The 25,923-nt window shown below is 41.4% G+C and overlaps 1 protein-coding gene and 1 long non-coding RNA gene across 4 annotated transcripts in view; one reads left to right on the plus strand and one right to left on the minus strand.

Moving 5' to 3' along the window:
* The window catches only part of Nell1 (neural EGFL like 1), an 846,684-nt gene that overhangs the window by 451,696 nt on the left and 369,065 nt on the right, over window positions 1–25,923 (minus strand). The gene's annotated exons all lie outside the window — the stretch shown is intronic.
* LOC110343413 lies at window positions 879–10,114 on the plus strand. The gene is made up of 3 exons (XR_002385670.2): window positions 879–1,179; window positions 1,509–1,808; window positions 9,710–10,114. It is a non-coding gene; the product is annotated as an uncharacterized LOC110343413 (long non-coding RNA).

Here is a 25,923-nt window from a genome sequence, read left to right on the forward strand (position 1 = left end):
AGAGAGTAACTGAGCGCTTGGATCAAAATTCAGAGTTTCCAGAAAAACAAGGGCGAGAGATATTAATTTCAGAACACTTTTTTTTTTTCAGTAGGAAAGGGGGAAAGGAACCAAGACATGAGGCAAGATCTGGAGGGTGCTGGTTTTAGTTTGGACAGAAGAGGAGCATGCAAAGGTACAAAAGAAAGAGTGATCTGAGGAGCGGGGAGGGAGACAAGACAGTATGTTACCACAGATGCACAGAGAAGAGTGATCCCAAGGGGCGGGAGGCTGAGGGGCAGAGTTCAGCTGCGACTGAGAGATCGATTATGGTCACGGCAGAGATCTGTCTCCTGTAAATCAGACTTGAGTGGAAGGGCTGCCAGTGACATTGTGATAGATTAGAGTAGATATGAACAGAGCACTGGAAACCCCTGCATGATCTGTCCTTAGAAATTGGACGAGAATCTATACAGATGGAGTAGTGGAGGACATCAACAAAACAGGAGTAGTATGTAGGATGAAAAGCAACGACTCCAGACAGATGATAAAAAGGAGATCACCAAAGGTCACAGGTCGCTAAAAATGCAAGGTAAGAACTGACCTTTGAAGATACAAGAGTCAGGTGCTGCAACATGAAAAGGTAATAGTTAGGAGCTGGCATGGGCAGATCTGGGTGGGTGACATTTGGTAGACCCCATTCCAAACCCTACCCCCAAGGTGTCTAGGGCTGGCCCTCCCCTGGAGTCACCTCAGTCCAGACTCCTCCCCTAAAATCTCACCATTGGCTATTCCACCCCTGAAGGCACTAAACGCCCCCACCTCTGGATTCACCTTGTGGTTTCTTTTTTTTTTTTTTTTCTGTTCTCCTGGGGTCACCCAGCGATGCTTTGCGCAGATTAAACCTGGATTTGTTAATTTGGTCTGATTGGCTTATTGCATCACCAGCAGTGGGTATCCATTAACCGGGATTTTTAAACAGGTGAGATGATGAGAGTTTCTTCTGAAGACCTCTTATTCAGTGACAAAGCACTATCATAAGACTGGAGGTGAGAGTAAAATCAGCAGGAGAGGAGACTAAGAGTTTGAAGTGGCTGAGGATGCACCAAGATTACGAGTGAATGCTGACAAGATTGGAGTTTCTATGTGAGCCCTGATACAACTACATTTTCATTCCACCTGACCATCTGACTTTCCCTGGTAAGGCCAATTACTCAGGGACAAATGTACACAGGGTAGATAATTGAGTTCATCCAAGACTGGGATGAGTACCATGGAGGGAAAGAAACAGGATAGTGGTAATGTTTTCCCAAAACTTATCATCACAGGCTACACAATTTAACTTGTGCCAAAAACCAGAGGAAAGGTAGGAGATGGCATAAAACCAGGCATGGGGGGCGATGGAATCAATTAATTATGCCACAATAAAGTGTTTTTCCAATGAGGGTAGGTGAGCTAGGAAAAAGAAAACATTTTGTGCCTAAATAACACCTTTAAGATTTCAAACCCTGCTTCATTTGTAACAACAGCAACAAGGCTTAGCCATTACCAGATAAGTCATCGCCACAAGACTGTGTCGACATGAGAAACGCTGTGTGAGCATCTGTGGGCAAGTGGAGACCACAAGTTGACCAGACTGAAACAGTGGCGTTGTGAGGAGGTTCCACCTAGCAGGTGGAGAAACGGGGATAACAACAGCAACCTGCTTGAAGAGAAAGAGCGAGCCGAGACTTCAGCTGGGAAGAAGCGAGAGACGGAGGCCCCAGGAGCAGGAAGAAGGCTGCATACAGTGTGTGGAACTCAACTGTGGCAGAGACTTTGAAAGAAGGGTAAGCAACGGTCCTAGGTTGAAAATGGAAAACAACGAGATTTTTACCAACCCTGGGACTTGAAATCTGTGGTGGGGTGGGGCCCAGATATTTCACCTGGACCAACCTAAAGAAAAAGTAGGTTCCACACAGAACGTTTAGCTTCCTCAAGGCAAGAAAAATGTGTTAAGTGCCCATAATGTAAAAGGCAGCTTTATACAATGATTAAGAACGTAACACTATGGGCTTCTGACAGATTGGCTGTGATTTAGTTACTAAGTGTGTGGAGGCTAGGTCTTCATTTCTACAACAGAAACAATAACGAAAGTACCAAACACTCTGGGGAAAATCAACAAAGCCAAAAGGTACGTAGAAAAAAATGACAAGGTGATTCATATGGGATAAAAAGGATTAATTTCTTTATACATAAAATGCTTACGAGCTTTGCAGCCTTTTGGCTGAGATTAAGTGGAAAAGGTTCATATAAATCAACAGGGGGAAATGGCAAACCTAAATAGAAAAATGATTTCATGGGAAAAGAAATTGAATTGGCTTTTAGACATGTGAAAACACACTCAAACAAGAACGGGTCAAAGTAGGAAGACGCTATTTCCCTCCACATGTGCCACTAACGTGCTTGTACCCATAGAAAAGGCTGGTACAGACGGACAGCGCAGAGCACTTTCCTGGTTATGGCACAAGGAGGGGTATATACAGTATTGAAATACATCACTGTTCGGTAATAACATATTCTTATATACTCATAACATTAGGACAGAGTAATTTCCTTACAAGGGGGTTTTCCTCTAATCATATGAGTGAGTCATGTTCGCAAAGATAATGTTAAGTATGAAAATATTTAATGGAACATTGTTGTAGGAGCTAACCCAGGAAAACACCCTGGGATTCAGCAGTGTTGGCCAGGGTTAAAGTATGGCCCAGCAACAGAGGCACAGAAGACAAGCAAGACTAAGGCTTTCCATGTGTGCCCTCACAGACACACATCCAACACACACGGTGGAAAAGAAGATCTTAGAAACATCCGGTATCTCTGGTCATATATGAATGTAAATAATGTGATAAATGGTCACAACAAATAAACTCAAAGGCAATCTTAAGAAACAGGAAAAAGTCTAAGGAGAGCCACTGGAGTTGGGGATAGGCAAGGGGCGGGTGTCATCCCAGTCAGTAATTTCTCAGAAAAAAAATTGAGTTTTTATCGTGTGCTATACATTTTTTACACTGTGCTTTAATTTTGTTTTCTCAACATAAAGCTGTTGTCATTTTATTTTCTTTTGTTTAATTTCACATAGGAACTTCCTCAGGTGCTCAGACTGGCCTCAAACTCACAACCATCCTAAACTCAGTTTCCTCAGTATCTGGGGGAATTCTCCACAGTCTGCAGATTTTTACGAAACTCCTAGAAAACACTTCCTATTTGCTGCTATAGTTATGAAAAGTTTTCTGCCACTGCTATCACTATGGCTGTGACCTTGTTAGATTACAGTAACAACTAAGAGGGAATTATGCCCAGGATCTTTCTCCCATACTCAGAAATCACCTTCAAAAGGTGCCAGCCACCCCACTATTGTAAAACTCTACTGTCTTCCATTCTACTTGGCATCACACCCATTAGCAACTGTTAACTAACTGCCCACTTCAGATTTCCTTATCTGTTTTCAATATCCTCCCTGAAGCGCTAATCACCTTCTAGGATAACCAAGACACCTCAGGCAGGCATGGATTCCTCCAGAGTGTTGTGGGGGCCACACCTCCTAGTCTTGTCTGATGGCTCAGTTTGCCATGACATAGTCTGAGAATTCTAAATGACTACTAAGTCTTGGTTTATTTCTTTTTAAAGCATAATTTTGGGGGTTGGGAAAACGGCCCAATAGTGGGAGTGCTTGCTCAGCAAGTGTGAAGATCTGAGTTCAAATCTCCAGATAAAAGCCAGGCATGGCTGAATGTGCTTGCAACCCCAGCACTGCAGAATCCACATAGGTGAACTGTGAAAGCTAGCTAGCCTAGCAGAGTAGGTGACAGACAAGTGAATTGTGAAAGCTAGTTAGCCAAGCAGCATAGGTGAAGGGTGAACATCTGAGTTCAATAAAAGACCCTGAGTCAAGACAGTAAGGTAAACAGTGATAGAAGACACTGTCCTGGCCTGGCCAATGTCTGAATAAGTGGTGGTAGTGTGCGTGCGTGCGTGCGTGCGTGCGTGCCTGTGTGCCTGTGTGTGCCTGTGTGTGTGTGTGTGTGTGTGTGTGTGTGTGTGTATGGCATGTGTGTATGGTATGCTAGTAGTTGTTTATGAGGCCAAATTTAATTTAATATGTGTTTCTGAGGCGAAATCTCTGCCATTCTTCTGGGTTCTATTGTGCCAGTTGTCAAAAAACAAAGCCTGGATAATTCCAGGCTGAAGGTTTTTAACTGATATTTTCTGCTGTAATTGTCAGGAACATCCCATGCACAGTTGAAAGACAGAAATATTTTCTGTAATGTAGACCATTAAGACACAGTTATTAACTCGTCTTTATGAATTGCTTAATCCTTAAGTTATTTATCTCCTGTCTTACTTGTTGTGATCTGAAAGTGGTATGTTAAAATCTGCAGCTGGAATTATGTTTCCACTGGTCTGCCTGCTTGTGTAAAGATTGGTTTTGGTTTTATGTTTTAGTGCTGAACTTGGATTTGTATATTTGATGTCTTTATTATAGATTCTATCTTTCATCAATATTAAGTGACTATTCTCATTTCTTTTAATGCTTTTGCTCATGACTTTGTTTTTAATAGCTATTAATAGCACTTCCTCAGCATTGTTGTCTATTGAGATTTGTCTGCTTTATCCTTAATTATTTCTGAAACTTTTTGTTTGTTTGTTTTTGTTATACCTTGTTCCCGAAGATTTTATTAGAAGTGTAGAATTGAATCTTATAAAAGGAAGTTAAATGATTAAGGTTTAATTTATACCAGATAATCAATCACCTTTATCTCATATTTGCCTTCTCATATTTTAAACTACCTTACCAACTTCTTTTTTGTTTTTGTTTTTCAAGACAGGGTTTCTCTGTATTGTTTTGGAGCCTGTCCTGGAACTGTCTCGGTAGACCAGGCTGGTCTCAAACTCAAAGAGATCCCCCTGCCTCTGCTTCTGCCTCCCGAGTGCTGGGATTAAAGGTGTGCGCCACCACCGCCCCACCCTTACCAACTTTTTATCAGCTAATTTTGAGGAAGATTGTGAGCCAGATATGGCACTATGTGCCTAGAATCTGAACACTTAAAAGCTAAGGGAAAAAGTCAAAGTTCAAGACCAACATGAGCTGCATAGGTAATTTGAAGCTAGATTAGACTGCATGAGAACCTGCTCAACACACACAAAAATACAATAGTGATGTTTACTCTGCTATGGTAAGTTGGAAGGACAACCTTCAATTCCATCAGTATTTACCTATTGGATATTCAAAGACAGAATCCATCTGTATTCCCTACCCATATGTACATGCCACTAATGTAAGTAGGTATGTAACATTATACAGATACATGACAGATGTTTACACAGTAGATGGATAAGGGATTGCAGTGGCATCTTGTTCCAATAACTGACTTGAGGTAATGACCTTAGGATGTGGATTCAGTGTGTGGATGTGACCCCTTATAAGGAACAGGAGGGGCTTCCTCACTCTCTTGGGTTGTGATCTCAGCTCTTCCTTATAAGGGGTCACATCTGCACACTGAAGCCACTCCCTAAGTCCATGACCTCAAGTATATTGGCAGAACAAGATGCCACTATAATGTATAGATAGATGGTAGATGGATAGATAGATGGATGGATGGATGGATAGATAATAGATACATATATACATTCATACTGACAGAAGGATGGATGGATAGATCGGTAGATAGATAGATAGATAGATAGATAGATAGACAGACAGACAGACAGATAGGTAGATAGATAGATAGATAGATAGATAGATAGATAGATAGATAGATAGATAGATTAAAGCCACATGGAAACCCACCACTGTAGAAGACTCCTAAAATATATTCATTTATGAAAGGAATTTAAATGGAGTCAACATATAATGCAGGAGCTAATGCCCCAATTGGATATCTTCTGCCATACAGCAACACCTTCAGTGATAGAAATGGGCTAAAGCTTGTTGAGTCATTGGACAAAGGGGTTCCATAGATACCCACAGACATCATATGCTATTGCCGAGGCTATTTGTTCTTCTCCAGAATATGATGAAGTTAACACTTATGTCATTGAATATGGAGAAATTGAACTGATGTCGAACTAAAAGCTTTACCCCTACTGACTAGTGTTCATGGTGCTGGAAGATACTCTGCATGCTACCAGAGGAAGAAAGTAATCATCAATATCTCTCAGCTATATGTATGGATACATAGATGACAGATAGATAGATAGATAGATAGATCGATAGATAGATAGATAGATAGATAGATAGATAGATAGATAGATAGATAGATAGATGGATAGATGACAAGGAAGTCAGATAAATAGAACAAAGAAACAGAATAGATACAAATGATAGATGATAAGAGATTATTAGATAGATGATGATAAGGGACAAACAGATGACAGCAGACATAGAGTAATATGTGTGAAATCTGAAATTCAATGTGTTTCATGCCTCCCCAGTCTCAATTTACCACATAAGATTCAGTGTGAGCTCACTGCACCATCCTACCTCCATTTCAATGAAACATTTTCTTTTTAATGTATTCGGCTTTCACCACTTATTTATATAAAGCAATGATTACAGTTTCATTCTGAGAGTATAAGCTTCATGATTCATTTCCAAGTTTTTTTTAAAATAATGACTCCATTACTAGACTCTTTAGACCACATGCCAGTATTTGAAGAGCGTCTTCCCTGTCTGTATTTCCAATGTTTAGATTTGACTGAACATCAGACACAAGTAACACTTTAAATAGGTCTTCTTTTAAATCCACATAATCTCCTCCATCAAACCACAGTGTGATTTTTCTTTTAGCTTTTAATACCCTCTTTTACAGGACAAAACTCTGATTTGTTTCTATATGATTATACTTTCTTTCCATTTGTATTCCTCCTCTATGGAATTTTGTTGAATTTTAAGATTTTTGCCTTTGGGGAAAAGATCACAGGATTCACTTGAGTGTAATATTACTAAGGTAATCTGCAGTCTTTGATCTACAGGTGAGTATACATTATCTAATTCTTTATCATAATATTTACTATCTTGCATCATTCTCCATATTCCCTGGAAAAGTGAGCAGAGAACGGTTTTGAACCAGTGATGTCAGGGTCATGGGGCATGGATGACTTGTTCAGCTGCTTTGCTTCTGCTCTTTCATTTTTCTGGGTCTAAAATAGGAAGGCAGGTCTGCATGAAGGAAACCTAACCCAGCTTCCATGAAAAGTCATCACATAGATTTGTCAAATTAGATTCTCTTACTTTCTCTTCCTGGTCTCTGATTCTATAAATGTTTATGCTAGGAAACTGAGGCAAACTAGAGTCCCTGTATGACATCTGTTGCAAATAAAAGTCCTAATTCCTCACATACATGAAATCACTATAGGCTCTTCCCTGCCCATGCTTGGCACAACTCCAGACTCTGGTGGGGACAATGAGGCCAGTGAGAAGCTGCTGAGGGTAAAACAGGACTCACCCCTCACAGTACAGCTGCTGTGCTCACAAAAGGCCATCTCACGGCTAGCTGGCACAGACTTTGTTCCATGTTAGACACTGAGGATGGGAGCAGTTGGAGGATACCCTTTTCCTATTATCTGTGCTCATCAAATGGAAACTAAGATATCAATTCCACAGCTGTGTCTCTCAATCTACCCATAGGCATCAGAGTCAATAACAGACTCTGAGAAACTTTTCAGTCATTCTTAGCTTATAGCTCAAGCATTCAGTTGTTTGCTGAATGCTCTTAAAACTTCACCCACAGATTATAACTCATACAATGGAGTAGCCTTGTTTTCTTTTGATTCTGCAAATTGGCCTTGCTTCAGAACTCTGAACCCTATGGCACACTGTGGGAAAAATGAAACTTTTGAGACAGAACAGATAGAAACGAGTGAAACAACCTCATTACGGACTTATAGGATAAAGGGCCACTTGGAGTCTCCTCGAATAGGAAGTTGTATCCTCTTCTTTACGATATTAAAGTGAAAGCAGGCATGTATAGAAGAAGAATATTTAGGAAGTTGATACATATCTTACACATGTGCTAGTGTGCCCTGGTTATCCTTAAGTCCTTCCATGTAAGATATAAAAGGGTACTTGGAAGAGCCTTGTAAAACCAAAGGGTAGATCATGAAAGGAGGTCTTCTTTCTTTTCACTTGTAAAAGCTACTAGGGTCATGTGCTCTGGAACTCTTGTCCCAGTTAGTTTTAGTCATTGACTTGACACAGCTTAAGGTCAACATTGAGGAAAGCCACCAATTAAGGACTTGCCTGTAACACACCAACCTTTGAGCATGTGAGTGAGGAGATTGTTAATTGATGCAGGAGAGACCAGCCCACTGTGGGTGGCACCATCCCTTAGGCAGGCGGTCCTGAACTATTTAAGAATACTGGCTAAGAATGAGCCTGTGAGTGAGCCTGCATGCATTGTTCTTCTATGATTGATGTGTCAAGTTCTTGCTTTAATTCCTGTATTGGAATTCCTCCAATTCTGGGCTGTGACCTACAAGTTTAAGCAAAATATACCCTTTCCTCCCCCAAGTTGCTTTTGTTCAGAGCACCTTATCACAGCAACAGAGATGAAACTAGAACACTATGCCTGCTATTGCTCCTGTGGAATTGGACTGTGTTGCATTTGGTACATAATATGAATGACTAAACATCTTATGAGCCATGTAATTCCCATAATCTCTGAGTGGCAAGGAACCCTAAATGAGGAAGAGTTAAGGAAAGCCTCAGACATAACTCTCCTGATACAGCCCATCAAATGATATCAACATAATACCAGACCTGAATGATTTAGCTCTTCCTTACAAATTCAATCTTTAAACCCCCATTGGTCAGTCTCAGAGATCCTGCATTCTGCTATATCACTGCCTCATTTATGCCCCACTAGGAAAATACAACAGTCAGCCGTCACCCTTATACTACAGATTCTCAGGCTCTGTTGTCCATCAGAATTATCCAGAAAGAATAAAAAGCATTCACTGTGGGTGGACTTTGTTAATGTATATTATGTCTCCAGGGTCTCTGCTTCCTACAACACAGTTTCTCAAATGTCAAAGTGTCTACATATAACCAAAGAGTCTTTTAACTGACCAAATATGGTCCCATAATTCTGAGAAAGTCCTTGGATTCTGCATTTCTCATAGGGTCTCTGATGGTGCCATCCTTGCTGGTCTCTGGACTACACATCAGGAAGCAAGGTTCTTCCTCTCCAGGAAGTACAGTTTAACAAAAACTCATCCTTGACTAACAAAGCTCAAAGCCTCCCCTTTCTCCACCCCCCTCAAATTCTTGTTTGTGAACTTCCAAAGGTTTATTTTATAAAAGAACTTTGGACTACTTCAGATGCAAAAGGAATTTAGGTACTTTTCTGTTTCTCAAAACCATTTTTCTTTGCTTAAACTAAGAGAAACTCCTTTCAAATTATTTCCACTGTCTTTGTACATTTGTCAACAAAAGACGATAAATACTTATCAGAGTACCGGAATTAATTGGTTGGACTTAGAGCTACAAAAATAATTTTCAGTAATAAATGCCTAAAAGGTAGAGAAATTTAAAAAAAGAACTGCATTTACTGTTTTTACCATATTTTCTCCACATTTTATATTTTGAAAATCAAAGCAAAAAACCATTACCTCCCCATGAAACCTTTCCTGTCTGCCCTGTCTGAATTGTGATCTCCTCTCATGTTCATTTCTTCTTTTTTCTCATCAGCCTTAAGCACCTTCATTTCTTCATTTCTCATCAACTACCCTTGAGCACCTAGCTGTGATACCTTACAAGGACTTCAAGCACCATGAGTTTGCCCAGCTAATTTTCTCCGACTAAGTACCTCCTGAAAACTAGTTAAGGAGGGAAGTGTTTACTCTGGATTACAGTTTGGAAATATCATCCATCATGGTGGAAAGATCATGGGGCAGCTGGTCACACAGTATCTGCAATTAAGAAAAAAGGAGAGAGATGGACGCTGGAGCTCACTTCTCTGTCTTCCTTCGATTCAGTCCAGGACCTCAGTCTATGGCATGGCACTGCCTGCATTCAGGGTTGAAATCCCCTGCTCTCTTAAACCTTTCTGGACACATACATACAGAGACAGAGGTGAGCACACACACACACACAAACACACACACACTCATATCATACTTATCCACAACAATAACAAATAAAATAAAATTGCTTTCAAATGATGTAGAAATAAAAGAATGAAGATGCTGTTATATTAAAACTGTTTACTTAAAGAGAAAGTACATTGCATGAACATAGGCTATGGTCACCTGAAATGTACACATGTGGGTAATAACGCATATTCCGGATAGCCAAGAGAAGGGGGAACCTTTGCTAAGACAAAAACAAATGAGGGTACACAATTCCTTGCTAATGCTGTCTGAGCCAGGGTCATCTCACTACAGCTTTGATGACGTTCATTTGCTCCTTGGAGGGTGGGGTACCCTCTTCCTCCATTTCTCAGGCTAAACACTATATCTACCTGCATATATCTTTGGCAAGCTTTATCTGCCAGGTTTTCTTACAATTTAACCGCACATCTTTAGGCTGTCATCTTTTATTTCTCCCACCCCTGTAAAGAATTGTTACTTAGCTACATTCCTTGTAGAAAATGCCAGGAACTTTCAGGCCAAAGAATGCTCTTACACAAGGAACTATTGATGTTTAAAATGAAAATACAATTCAAGTTAGAGTCCTGCAGCTGGGGAGACAAAAATAACAACTTACTTGGGAATTATAAATAAAAATCCCGATATTGCCCTGGACAGGACAAGAATAGGGAGAGAACCGTGCTGTGTCTGGCTCGGGTGTGTTATGTAGAGCTGCTTCTTGTGCCTAGCATCAGTCTGATTTAGAGCTATCCAGCCCTGCTATTCCAGCCTCTGGCACTCATGTCTGATAATCCCTCTGTTTATTGTTGTGTACCATTTGGCTATTAGAAGCTCCAACAGCTTACCTGCCAAAATAAGAGCCCCTAAAGGCTTCTACCACAAAGCTGAACAAACCAACAGATCAAGCCTTCAAAAAAGTGCCTTAGTTGCGAGTTTAAATTCATTATCTTCAGCATATATTGGCAATGGGGTAATCATCAGCAGATGATGGCTTCCAGTTTCCTACATTTCTCCTGAGTGTCTGCTGCCAACGTGGCAGCATGATGAAAGGGCCGGTCATTGTTGTGAGACAAACTGAGCTATCAGGGATAAAAGCAACACCCTTAGACATCAAAGGCATCATGCCTGTGAGAGGGCTAAGTAGACGCATTCAAAAATTCTCATTCTTTAAGAGAGAAGCCAAAACGCTGTCTGGAGTGATCACCTCATTAAGCCACCCACTGCAAAAAGGGTCTCAAAGACTTTCCCATCTTCTCCTCTGTTAGAGTTAAGCTTTGATCTCAGATGCCTGTGCCCGGGAGCCGCCTGCTGCTTCCACTAGCAAGGCCAGCAGAATGGAAACACAGGAAGAAAGTCGAGGTGTGAGGTCCCTCTCAACGTTTGGCCTTACGAAGTGAGTTGGCCAGAGACCTGTCAAGATTGTACAGACCGCAAGAAAAGAGCTTGAGAGGCGGAAGGCTGATTCATAAAAAGTCACTCAAAGGTATCCGTTCTTTTTCTCAGTTCCAAAATATTCTTTAATTTTTTTTGTTTTAACTTTGGCAGGTTGTGTACACTACTGTTAACTGTATGATCACTGTTATTATTAATACCACCTCTACCATATTAGAGTGATCAACTTATGCCAAACTTGCTGATGAATGTGTAATATACATTATCTGCTCATTATTAAGTAACCCCTATCACTCGCTATGGGCACTGGGACAACAGTCATGCTCACACCAGACATCATCCTTTCTCTAAAAAGAATACAAATATGATCTGTCTACTTATTTACCTACTGTTTGTAACACATCATATATTTTGAAAACGATGTAACTAAGGCTGGAGTTACACAATTGATAGGGGAAATATAAAAAATGTAATCCTGACTCCACAGCTGTCCACCTAACCTCATGGCTGCCCCGCCATCCTGAGGTTCTGACACGGCGTGGACACTCATTTGGGAGGGTTGAAAAAGGAGGTTAGGTCTTGGAATATCTTCTGGCTTTAGAATGAAGACTTGTTGGTTTTTAAGCAATTGGGTTAAGGAACCTCCCAGTTGTCAGAACAAAAGCACCAAACTGGCAAAATCCCTGAGACATTACATTTTCTCATTAGCACTGTTGGTCCTCCCACTCAGACATACTTGTAAAGACATATCCATCTCAGTCCTGAACAATGGGTCCTCAGATTTGTTTCCGATGCTCATTTAGTGTCACGGGATCCATGTACCTCATCGTGACACCTGGGATATGTACTCAAAAGGTGCTGCACTGTGTTAGGTGGGCTGAGTCACACCAGACGCTACACAAGACAAGAAATAACAGGCTGTGATATTACAAAAGAAATGCAGAAGAGGTACACTTTCAAAGCACACCCTGTAGTTTCCTGCAAAGTGTGGAGGATTCATTATTTTTTTTTTAGTGGCAGAGCCCCCATGGTGCCCTTGAAGCAGATAATGTCACATCAGCCCCGTGATCTGGCTTCCTAGTTCTTTTCAACTCCAAAATCGACTCCCGAGAAACTGGACTTTCAAAATGACAGTAAAAAACAAGTAAAGAATTCTAGTCTGAAGTCCATCGAGCATCCTCAAACATCGAGACTACCACTTTCACAAACTTCCTTTGACTGTTATTTTGCCTTTTTGAGACAGATGTCATACAACCAAGAATGATTTTTAACTCCTGCTTGACCTGCTTCCTCCTCCAGACACCTTTCTTAGACAGGCATTTTACCTCCTGGAAATTGTCTGTGTCTATTAAATGGGGAAGTCGCAAAGGAGAAAGGATAGGACACTGCGTGGGTATTAGCATAGTCCACTTCCAAGGAATCGTCATTTCACTTAATGTCCTATACCAGAATCCCCAGCAGCGTATACACACCATGAGGCTACTTTAGTAAAACAGCATGAGCCCCAGGAAGTAGATAGTGCAAGGTGTGAATGAACATTCCTGTCGCTTAAGAATTAGTTTGTCCCTTGGGTTTAACTGACTGTAAATCCCTCAAACAACACCCACATTCTCCAAGAGTAACTAGGCGTCTGAAGATGGAAAAAAAATTAGTACAAAGTGAAGATGCAGAGACCTACAGACCACTGACTGTGTGGCCAACATTGTACCTAGTTGTTTTGCCTTTGGAAAAGCTCACAGTAACCTGAATGAAGCTTAACATGGTGGCATGACTTCCCCAGAGCCTCCCAGGCAGGATACAGAGAAACTGACTTGGCATCTTGAGTTGTTGCCAAAATCCGTATATTTCCAATATTCTCTTAATATTTTTAATCAGTGAGTGCCAAGCTGTAACACCAAACATGTCAGTAAAGATGGCAGAAATACATGAATAATGCTTCACACTAAAAATCAACTGAATTTAAACCTTTAAAAATAAATGCATGTCCATCAAATGTCATGTGAACTAGTGGGCTTAACTGAATAGCATGAGGTCAGTTTCACAGTTGGAATCATCAGACTATAATTGTTTCTTCCATGGCCCTCTCCTGCAGAGCAGCACAACCAACCTAGAAGCCAAATTCTCACAAGACTCCTTTGAGTGTTTCAAGAGGGGTGGACACTGATCCACCGAGCCCTCGCCATGAATGCAAGGTGTAGTGTGTAATCATATTCAGTGCAGCATGCTGCTCTCAAGACCTGGGGAATAAACACACCTGATTCCAAATTCTTAGCCTTTCTGTACCTGAGAAGACTGTCAGTCACTGTTTCAACTTGGAATCCTGACAGCCAAATGAAGCATCTCCATGAGAAATCATTCTGGGTGAAGGTAGTTCCTGCCTGTGTTGTGTGGGATCCCATACAGACCCCTAAACTCTGCAGGAATGAGTATGTCTAGACACAACACACTCCCCATCCCATGGCCTTATTTCTAGTAGACTGGTCCCCAAGGCCTCATTTACCTAATAAGCATTAAGTACTTTAAGAGTTCCTGGGGGCCGGCCCTGAAAGAAACTTAAGAGTCCTAAAAAGGCAGAAACACTGGGTGAACAGAGCCACAGAGGTTAATCTCACTCACTTGTAACTACACTGCTCAACATGTGGAGCACGTGGATCCTGCATCTGTGGGTCAGCCCCACGTTCTCTGTAGCCCAACAGTTAGACATTGCCTTCCCCAACATGGCCCAAGGCTGACCTCAAACATCCAATGCTCCTGCCTCAACCTCTCAAGCAAGGAAACAACAAGTGTGTGCCACCAGGCTGGATTCTTCTCTCCACTCGAGGCATCCCCAGTAATCGTTTCTAATTTATCTTTCACACGTGTAGTTATGGTTCTGTGTTTGCATGTGAGTTGTCACTATGTGCGTATGTATATTTTAAAATTTAAAGATCAAAGAGACAAGAATGAGAGTCAACCCTGAAAGAGGATTTTTATATGTATTCTAGTCAGTCAGTCGATTCTGATCTTTATAAAATTACCAATTCCTCCTACTGAAAAGAATAGAAAACTGAGGCTCAACTCAGAAAGCACTACTTGAAACCAGATTCTACTCAAAATTAACATGAGGGCTCTGGACAAATTAGTTAAGTCTCACTGGTTATGCCTAAGACAGTCAGAGCATTTCATAGGGATTAAGTTGGCTAGCACAGGAAAGAGGTATAAAACAGATCAGACTCAGAAGGAACAACTTCCAGAAGTGGCAGCCATCACCTGCAGCATGCCTCAGTTCTGTGAATATAAAGATCTACGTGCTTCCTGATTACGGGCTCAGGACAGATGCAAAGTCTACCAGACAACAAAGTACACACTCCCTCCATGAGAACTTAATAGAAATGAGTGACAGAAAAAACTTAGTCCCACAATATGACCTGTTCAAGAATGTAGAGTGGATCAGAGTGGCAGCTCAATCAGTAAAGTGTTCACCACATGTGTGAGGAGAACAGAGTTTGATCCCCAACACCCATGTAAAGCCAAGGGCAGCAAGGAAATCTATCCTGGCCCGGGAGAGCTTGAGACAGTGTAGCCAGTGCAGCCAGAGTGAGCTCTGAGTATAAGATGACCTCAAAAATAAGGTGAAGAGCAACTAAGGAAGACACTCAACACTGACTACTGACCTCTGGTGTACAGAGAAAGAGAGAGAGAGAGAGAGAGAGAGAGAGAGAGTGTGTGTGTGTGTGTGTGTGTGTGTGTGTGTGTGTGTGAACTGAAGCATTTAAGAGTAGATCATGTTGTTGGCATATAACCTGTCAATGACCTCAAAGGCCTTCTGATTTGCCCTCATGGCAGCTTCTGACTCCCTTTGTTAATGGCATTCTTCTTCAGAGAAAAAAACTACCTCTCTGCAAAACTCACCATTTTCTCCCTTTGTCTAAAACACTGCAAGAGCCAGAGTCCTCTGAGCACTGTGGACTGTCTTTACCCCAGTACATGGAAATGTGGAAGTCTTCTTACTTAGAGACAGATCATTTTATCCGAGACTGGGGATTTTAGCCAGAATGCTACCCTAAAATGCAAGACTTTTACAAAGTATGGTGGAAATGCCAACTGTCCCAACCAGTCATGATCTGGGACACCTACACTGACTTAGCATTCCATCCTTCAGTGTGTCATTCCCTCCCATGTCTGTGCCGTGCCCCTCCCCATCCTCATTAGCTCTCTGTTGTGCTGAGAACTTGGCCTTGAGGGTCCTGATACTTTCCCCTTTCAGAGTGGAGGGCAAACCAAAGAGAAAAAAAAAACCATTAAAAGAAATCTAATAACACGCATTCAGTAAGCCAATTTCTTACTGCCAGAATGAAGAGCACAGTGACAGCATTGTGCTGAGGAGCTGCTGGGAGCCGTACAACCCCTGCTTTCTCCCATGGGAGCTGCAGTCAAGGACAAGGACAAGAGGGCAGGTACTCTCGTCCTTGATGTTTTATATAAGCAGGACATGAGGGCCTGCCTCACCCGTTCTCAAAGAGCACACACCGGATGAAGGATGGCAACTTTTATTTCACAGATCAGTAAACTGATAAACACAAAGAGATGGAAATTAACTTGTTCAAAGCACCCAGAGGGAAGAAAATGTGCAGATTGCAAAGTCTGAAGCCACAGCTCATCTGTTGTCATGGCTTCATCTTCTCATGGTATATTAGCACCAAATCAACAACAACAGCAGAAGACTTCGGGCTGCCAACCTCACTAATACTGTCTGAAAAGAAAGTAAAACACAGCGTGCTTATTGTGGTTTGTAGGTTTGTTTGTTTGTTTGTTTGTAAAGGTGCTCTTGTAGATCAGGATGGCCCTGAGTTCACTAAGCACCTGACGACCCCAAGAATACACCACTGGAATCATCTAAAGTGAAACGTTCCTTACAAATGGTCACCCGTAAAGCAAAACGTTCACGGATCAGACACCGAACGCAAGCCCAGTGCTGGGCCCTACGGTCTTTACACAGCAGTGAACGCGGCTTACTAAGAGACCAGCGGCACAAGCTCGATCAGGAGACTGGCAACTGGCACCAAGGTAAAATGCCAGAGGTGTTGTCATTTGTCATCAGATACCCAGCCTGAAAAGGCTTTTGTTTCACTCCTCGCAAGAACTCCATAGGAAACGAACACAAGAGAACTACATTCATTTCAAAAACTGAAGCTAGGAATCCCACTCAGGAAAATGCTTAAGATGAAATAAATTACAATATTCAAAGCAATAAATGAGTTGGGGGCACATAAGGCAGATGCAGATAAAGTCCCCTACAAATGAACACGAGTCTGTAAATGGTCCTCACCAGCGCATTTTGAACAATAAAGAGGAAATACTAGATCTTCAAAGACTGCTAGTTTGATTTTTTTTAAACTGACATTTCCTCTTTCTCCAGAAACATGCAGACTATCTGAACATTTAATCACAAAAGCACTTACTTAGTCGAACAAGGAAAAGACATTTCTTCCCAGATTCACTGTGAAAGCTTTAGCCCCACTTTACCGCTGAAAGTGAATTTGGTGTTAAATGAGCAACATCTCCTTAAAATTATTTACCCCACAGTTAATATGTTGCCCTCTATCTATAACACAGCTAGGATGCTTTGAGTTCGATACATGTAATCAATAGCAGGTTACCAGGAAAATAAAAGAAGAATCCATTATTAAGGGTGGTAAAAACAAAATCAATATTCTGTATCTGTTTTTCAAGCCTCTCAATAATTCTCGCAGCATCCTCACTATATCAGGGTGGCAAATACTTCTCACAGTGACATGAACACCCCAACTGCCCAGATCTTCAAATTCACTTATCAACAACAAATCCAAGATCCATTTGAGCAGGAGATACAAGGTGTCTTTTGAAATGTAATAGTAGATATTATACACTGAAGACTGACAGTCACCTTTTCAATGTGAATTTTCCTAAACTTTTGCCCCTGTGAAGCCAGTGAGAACCAGAAGTTTCCAAAGGTTCCCTTACATAAAGCAGGTTCCTAAATAACCCCCTGGTATTTGTTTTGTTTAATTCATTAGGCTTATGAGCCTATAAACTTTGTAGAGACCCATAAAAACTTCAAGACCTGTAAAAAACATATGTGCTCAAAAATAAAAACCATAAAGTCAATATTAGTACATGGCGATTTGTCTAAAAATGTGCCACCATATCAATTTTGCAAATTATTAAATTCTGCCTCAAAACTACAAAAAGAAAACCAGAGAAGTGTTAATATCCATTGAATTATCCACAAAATGTATTGCCAGAGCATCGAATTCTGCATTAGTAAAATCGCAAGAAGTCAAAAGACTCTTAAGATTTGTAGGGTAGATTTTCTCACTTGTTTTATGGGCACATGATCACTCTTAGTCAAGGCCATTTTTTCAATTAAATGGCTCAGAAGAATCAAATAATTGCAAAGGGAAAATTATGAAATTCCTTTTAAATGTTTGCAGCAAAAAATTGCTACTTAATAAAGGGCATCGACATATTCTGTTTACTGTGAAGTAGTATGTAATGCCTACAAGGTGTTGAAGTACCATGGTCCTGCCTCTCTGCACCCATTCTCCACCCATGTCTAATTCCTCCACGAACAGACCACTGGGAATTACGTAAATGATTCTACTCTGTTCACTCTTGTGTGGCTACCACAGCAGTCAATATAGCAAAGCATCCTGTGCCCAGTGTCCTCTTGGACCCCAAAACCTCTCAAGCTAACTTCTGAAGAGATCCAATTGTCTCTGTCTTTGAAACGTATCAAAGTTCCAACTGTGTCTCCCCCCTCATCGCCTAGTCTTTGCTCTAAGCTGCTGCCATCTTGTGCCTGGATAATGGCAACTGCCTCGAAGCAGGTTTGGTACATCTCTTCTTGTTCTCTGCAGTCCTCTCACGAGAAACAAAGCAAAACTCTCAGACAGGAAATCAGGTCCTCGGCTCAAAATTCTCCAGATGGAAGAGTCCACCAAAATAAGAGCCACAGTCTATGACCTGGCCTCTTCAGCCTCTGCTTCTCTCCTGTATCTTTCCATGGTCTCCTGGCTTTGCTCAAGGGGCTTTCTGGGTGTCCCTGACTGTGCTATGAACATCTCTAATTTTAGGCCATTTCACTTCCTGTTACCTTAACCTGGAGCATCAATACCCAAGATTTTAGCTACAACAAGGACTGTCCAGGTAAAATATGCCCACTGAAACAATAGTGGCATAAATGTTATGGGAACGACCAACCAATTTCTGGTTGGACTTAAATCTAGTTCCACAAGATGGAATGTATGCCTGATTCTGTCAGCTGGGCCAAAGATGTGTGACCAACTAGGTAACTGGTCCTAAGTGAGAAACTAATACTATTATTCTGCTAAATAGAAATGGCAATAAACTGTCCTCTATGTTATTGTCTTTGTACCCATAGATTAGTTCATCTTCCAACTCTGTTTACAGTGGGCAGCAATTAATGTAGAGGCCTACAACTGGTGAATATGCAGATAATAAGAGACTGTCGTATGCTCAACTCTAAATGGGACATCTGTATCACATCCCCTCTCCCTAAGGCTCAGGACTCATCATGGAAGAGGCTTCAGCAAGCTTGTAAGACCTGTAGATAGAGGACACCTGCAGGAAAACAGCTTTTTTTGGTCATAGCAGGGCCAAAGCACACACGAACCTACACAGGCTATGAATGATAAACAAGATCAAAACAGCCAAGAGCCCAGCATGGATGGGGGAGTGAATCATGAAGTCACACCCGTAGCTGGGGAGCCATTGGTAATTTGGTTGCTGAGGGAGGAAGAGTACCTTTTCCTCAGGATGTGGGCCTTAAAAAGTTACCCATGCTACAGGAGATACGGGGAGAGTGAATAAAGGTGGATGGGACCAAAACCCATTACACGTGTGTATAAAAATTTCAGAACAAATTAAAATAATTAAATCATATTCATCACACTTATCTCCTCAAACATCTACCATGCATTTATATTAAAGACTTTAAAAATAATTGATCTAGGTATTGGAGGTGTGCAATTCACCATATCTATCTATAGTCTCGGCAGCTCCTTGCTGTAATCTAACCATCACTCAGTGCCAGTTATTCAGTCTTTTCCCGGTCTCCACCCCTCCCCCAGCTTTTGGTCATCACCATTCTGCTCCCAGCTTCATCAAAATCAATGTTTTTTTAATGTTTCATGTACCTTAGAGATCATGGAACACTTGCCTCTCTATGCCTGGCTTATTTCCTTTCATGTAAGATTTCCCATCCCATCCAGGTTGCTGCAAAGAACAAGATCTTAGTTTTCTTTTTATGAGTTAAAGTTTCTAGAAGCAAACCACAGGGTGGAAGCTGAGATTTCGTCTGGTTTACTTGTGTACCCTGAGATTTAAACTCATACTTTGTGTACCGAATAGGAAGTCTAACAAATCCCCCAGCAGCTCCAAGCCTTGAGATAGTTCTAGATCTCAGGAAGTCAAAGTTCCTTTATTCATTAAAAACAGAAAGGATGGAGGAGTCCCCAAACACAGCGCTTTCCTTGGAAACCAGTGGAGCTGGTCCTAGGCTGTTCATGGGCTGCCTTCCTTTGGTTTTACTCTTACACACTGGTTCATTATTTGGTACATAATGGGATGCTGAAATCAATAGTAAAACATTTTACTACATGTCAGCACTATAATGAGAATTTGGTTGGGATGTTATGTAAAAACAATACAGGAGCAAAGACCATCACCCATAGAGATCAAAGACCATCATCCATAGAGATGCTGAGACAGCTAACCCGAATATTCACAGGCAGCCAAAGCACGCAACCTATTAGTTAATACTAATAACTAAAACTTTTAAGTGTTCCTAATGCCTAAGCTCTGAATACGTGCAATATAATTTAACCTTCCCAACAATCCTATTGCACAGAAAAGGGATACGAGAGGGAGTTAATTAAGCATCTCTCCAACCTGCCCAGAGCTAATAAGTAACAGAGTTAAGACTCAAACTGCACATCCTCAGCTTTGCTAAGTAAGGGTGGAACTATGGAAAGACAAAACGACCTTCACAGCAGAGAGTGACACCAAGGTCCTATTTACCTAATTAATGTGCTTAATCCCATGTGGCTCATTAGCTTAGAGCATGTTTCATTATGGCTAGGGAGCTGGCCCAGTAGGTGAGCTCTTGAGCATGTCATGAGATGGACTGGTTTTTAAAATTTCAGAACAGCGTTCCCACCTCTGACCCAGCCATAGCCTCCTCCCCTCCCCTCCCCTCCCTCCCAGTGACAGCAGAGATAGAAGCAGGAGAGCAAAGGGGAATTTTGGGTTTATCCTTGTGTGCCTCTGTCAGGACCCACAGGGCAGGGAAGAGATGACAGGTCTGCAGAGGGTGGGAAGCCAGGTGCATGATGGGAGTAACTACCCAAACAAGAAGTTCTTAATTTCTCCAAAATTGTTAAGATACCAATTTTTTTTCTTTAGGTTGGTAAGATAAAACATTGTACCAGGGTAATTAAGAATGTCTACTGGAATGCTCTTTGATGCACCAGGATGGAAATCTGGAACAGGTTAAAAGTTTTCAGGGAGGTCAAAGAAATTGTTTCCCTTGCCATTGTTCAAGAGGCACCTGCAGAAAACCCAGGGTTCTCTTCAGCAAAGGAGGCAACTCTTCATTTAATAAAAGTGGGCACTGTAAAGAAGAACTTGAATAAATCTGGGTCTGTGTGCCAGGAGAAAGCATGGAACCTCACAGGTTTGGATAGAGAGTGAACAAGATGAAGGGCGTGTAATCAGAGCTCCAGGGAGAGACCTATCTGAACACTGGTAGGAAAAAGGTTTGTTTTGCTCTCCCAAGCATCAGGCAGGTGCCTCAGCATTGAGCACCATGGATAAACAGGGTTCACAGTTCATTGACTCAGCACAACAGGGAGCACTGAGACCACTGGAGACTCCAGGCAGGATGGTCACTGCCCACCAAAGGTGGCTCTGGGTCCCTGCCCGGTGGAATTGCATTCTCACTATGTAAAGAGTGAGAACCTCATGCCGAAACTTGACCAAACAGCAAACAAATGTCACAACAGTGACAGGGTAGGAGGAAAGGAATTAGGTTTATGGTCTGCTGGAAACCCCACAGGTAGTTCCTCTGATGCTACTCTTGTCCAAGACAGATGCACATTTCCATAACATGTTAAGGGCCCTGGAGCCCTGTCTATAAATAACCCAGTTACAAGTCAACTAAATCTCCCATTAAACCAACTGAAAAGCCACAGCTCCTGTTGGACCCAAGAGATCACCTTGCTTATCACCACAAGGAAATATCATCACCCTTAAGATTGTAGCAAAGAGAGGCAATACTAAGAAGTGGAGTTTCACTTTGTGTGTGCATGGTGTGTATGCTGCGTGCGTGTAAACGCGCTGGTGTGAACAACCACGTCCTTTCACGAGGGAGCGAGAGCGGGACATCAGTATCTTCCCCTGCTGTCTCCACTGTTATTTCCTTAAAACACTGACCTGGATGCTCACCATCTCAGCTCACCTGGCTAGCAGTGAGGTCTGCCTGTCTCTGTCTCCCAGCAATGGAATTAGAGGACCAGGTGGCCACACCCAGATTTTCATAGGACGGCTGGGAATGCAGACCCCGGTCCTCCTATCTGTACTCTTTCCCACTAGTTCATTTCCCCATACTGAGAATTATAGTTTTAAAGATAACATTGTAGAAAATATGCAATGAAAGATGAATGAGTACTCTGTGTATTAGGTATGATATAGGTGGAGATTAAATGAATCCCAATATTGAAAAACAAAGTGATTATCACCAATGTGCATCATCATACAAGCAATGTAGATGGTAACGCCTACTCTACTTCCAAAGCAAACCTCAGCCTACAGTACAGAGAAAAAGAAAGGGCACAGAGTGTGCCTGCTAATAAAAGCAAAAGAAAACAACAATTTAATTTAAATAAGCTAATCCAAACATGTGCTTCACTTAAAGCTGGGAAAATGTCATTTCATTAAATCACAACGTTTTCACTTCCAAAGATGACTGTCAGCACAAAACTATTTTATTATAATGAAAGGCATGAAACACATGGAAAACAACAGGATTTTACATTAAGTAACTTGAAATATGTCTCAGTTCTTTTGTTTAAAAGAAAAAGTATAATGAACTTACGAAGCTTCGACACCTAAATCAGGGACAACAACACCAGATTGATGCACATGGACTGTTTAGTGGGCTAACACACATCCATACAACAGCCCCTTTGTTCCTGAATCCTGAGCACTCACAGCACAGGAGCTAAGCACATCTGTGACTGTTAGTATCTACTTGGGGGAGGGGCCGTTGTCTTGAACACAACAACACTGCCTCTATTGAAGCCTCTTCAGTAGTTTGTATTTACAGCTCAAGATCAACTTTATTCTGTTCAAAGGCAGTAAACAATTGACACAGCAGGTTTTAATCAACCAGCTCTCCACATAGCAGAGAAAGTACAAACAGAAAATCAAAGGAGTTTCTTTAAACCATTTAAGAACCTGTGAAAGTCATTCAAGTACTTACCTTTTCTGGAATGAAATTAGTTCATGATCATTATGAAAAGATAAAGAAATATGGAGCCAGAAAGATGGCTCAACAGGCAGAAGTCCTTGCTGCCAAACCTGATCTCCTGACTAGAAGACCTAGGACCCATACGGTGGAAAGAGAAAGCCAGCCCCTCTGACCTCTATACATTCACTGTGGTACACACACAGAGAACTCTCTCTCTCTCTCTCTCTCTCTCTCTCTCTCTCTCTCTCTCTCTCTCTCTCTCTCTCTCTCCTCCCTCCTTCCCTCCCTCCCTCCCTCCACCCCTCTCTCTCTGTCTCTGTCTCTGTCTCCTGTTAGGGTGATGACAATTTCAGTAATTCTTGAAGTCTCTACTGTCCCTTCATGAGAGAGGGAAAACAACCATATTTGCGAAGTGGCTACTTGGAATTGTTCCAGAGTGCAAATCTAAGTTACCCCTGAGGCTGAGTCATAGCCACACTCCAGAGTCAGACGCACCTGCACTTACAACATGATTGATAGATGGCACAACTCTACACACACACACACCCAACACACACACACACACACACACACAGAGAGAGAGAGAGAGAGAGAGAGAGAGAGAGAGAGAGAGAGAGAGAGAGAGATACACCCATACACAAAGCGGGACAGACAGACAGACAGATGCACACACACACATACAGATGGATACAATGTCCATAATAATAATTTAATAAAATAATAATAATAAAATAATAATGTAATAAAAACTAATTTTAAAAAATACAAGCAAGCAGTTTAATTTAAATTATTTATAATCCATCATCACTTCTAAGATTTGAGAAATATATTTCCAAATATTTGAGTAACTTTTCTGCAGAAGAATGTCAATGTATGCCCACCTTGAGTTAGAGATACAGTCTAGTGATGGAGGCTGAGTCTGCCATGTGCAAGGCCCTAGGTTAACCTCAGTTCTAGAAGGAAAACTAAACAAAGAAAAGGACTTACACCTGTATCTTGATTCTTGCACACAGAATCGTGTTCCAAGAATTCCATTTTCTTCTGCTGTGTGTTTTCTACAACATCTCAGAGACCACGGCCTTTATTAAATGCAATTGTTCTAATGAACTGGACCAGTTGTTGCTTAATGACATTGTTTTATACCTGGCACTGTTTTAAACTGCAGGTAAAAGTGCTCCACACATTCAAGTTTATGCACAAAAATCATCCTAAAGTAATTCCAAAAAACGAAATCACAGGCTCAGTGACAGGCATGACTGTAAGATGTTTGGTGGCCCTCCTAGAAAATCATTCTCACCCGATTCACAAGAGAAGAGTGTGAGGTTGTCCACATCCTTGACAGTTACACTTTCTTAATCTTGACTTATTCAATAGGTTGAATAAAAGCACTTAATTGTCTTAATTTGCATATATTTGAATAGCAGAGAAATTTATGCTTCTACTGGACCATTTATTTTCTCTTCTTTTAGGAAATGTCTTCCTATATAGGTTTTATGCCTCATTTAAAGAATTTACATATTTATCTGTTTCGTATTGATCTGATGAAATTCTTTCTATATTGAAGAAACACTCAACCATCTATTTTGCTAGTTTGTTATACTGCAGTGCTTTCCTTTAAAGCTTTCAAAGTTTGAAATTTATGACCCTCTTCTTTATCTTTCTGAATTTATTTATTTTTCAGCTTTTTAAACCCCCAATTAAAAAAAACATATGTATATGTGTATATCAGCGGATCGGAGTGTGGTAGTTTGAATGTAATTGCTCAAAGGGAGTGGCACTATTAGGAGGTGTGACATTGTTGGGGGAAGTGTGTCACTGTGGGGATGGACTTTTAGGTCTTCTATGCTTAAGCTATACCTAAGTCAGTTCACTTCCTGTTCCCTGCGGATCAAGATCTCATCTCCTTTTCCAGCACCGTGCCTGCCCCCATGCTGCCACATCCCACCATGATGATCATGGTCTAAACCTCTGAAAGTGTAAGCCATCCCATTAAATATTTTCTTTTATAAGAACTGTCAAGGTCATGGTGTCTTTTCACAGCAATAGAAACTCTAACTAAGACAGGGGTTTCCTCTCAGAGCCAGAAGAGTGTGACAGTCCCTCTGGAGCTAGAGTTACAGCTGGTTGAGAATCTCCTGACATGAGCTTTGTGTCCTCTGGAAGAACAGTACACACCACTCTTAACCGCTGAGCCATCATTGTCCAGTGGGCCCATGAATAAAGTGGCCACGATGGCGAGACAGAAATTATGTGTGGGCATAGCCCTTGGGAGCAAGTCTTTACTATCATCTTCAGACAACTATTCTACCTTTGAGACATAGCTCTTAGCCTGCTCTTGGGCCCTAGTGGAAACTGAATGTTGATAATAGGCTACCAAGTTACCCTGTGATCTGAGCTGCCTATCACGAGCTGAGTATTATCTGATCCACCAAACTATTAAGTAAGATGTGCACAGCAGCAATCCATTATCAAATTGAAGCAGTATATACATGATTGGGACCATGCTAATCCTGAAGATACAAGAAGGTTACATGAAGAAGTTACCCAAATGCCTATGGTTTCTATTCATGTTATAATGCCTTCTATTCCCAAGTATGCTTTTATAGGCTCATAGGGTGTGCCCTGTGACCTGTTGGATGAGGAGAAGAGGAGGGTCTGGTTTACTGATGGCTCATCATGCTATGCAGGCACCAACCCGGAAGCTGACTGCCACAGCATTACAGCCTCTTTCTGAGACAGCCATGAAAGGTACCAGTGAAGAAAAATCTTCATAATGGGCAGAACATTGGGCAGCGCATATAGTTGTATATTTTATTTGGAAAGACTAATGGCCAACCTCACTAATTCATGAGCTAGATGATCAGAGACTTGGAAAGAACATGATCAGAAAAATTGATGAAGAAGGCATCCAG

This window comes from Mesocricetus auratus, unplaced genomic scaffold, assembly GCF_017639785.1.
Source record: "Mesocricetus auratus isolate SY011 unplaced genomic scaffold, BCM_Maur_2.0 Super-Scaffold_100030, whole genome shotgun sequence".
NCBI classification, from domain to species: Eukaryota; Metazoa; Chordata; class Mammalia; order Rodentia; family Cricetidae; genus Mesocricetus; species Mesocricetus auratus.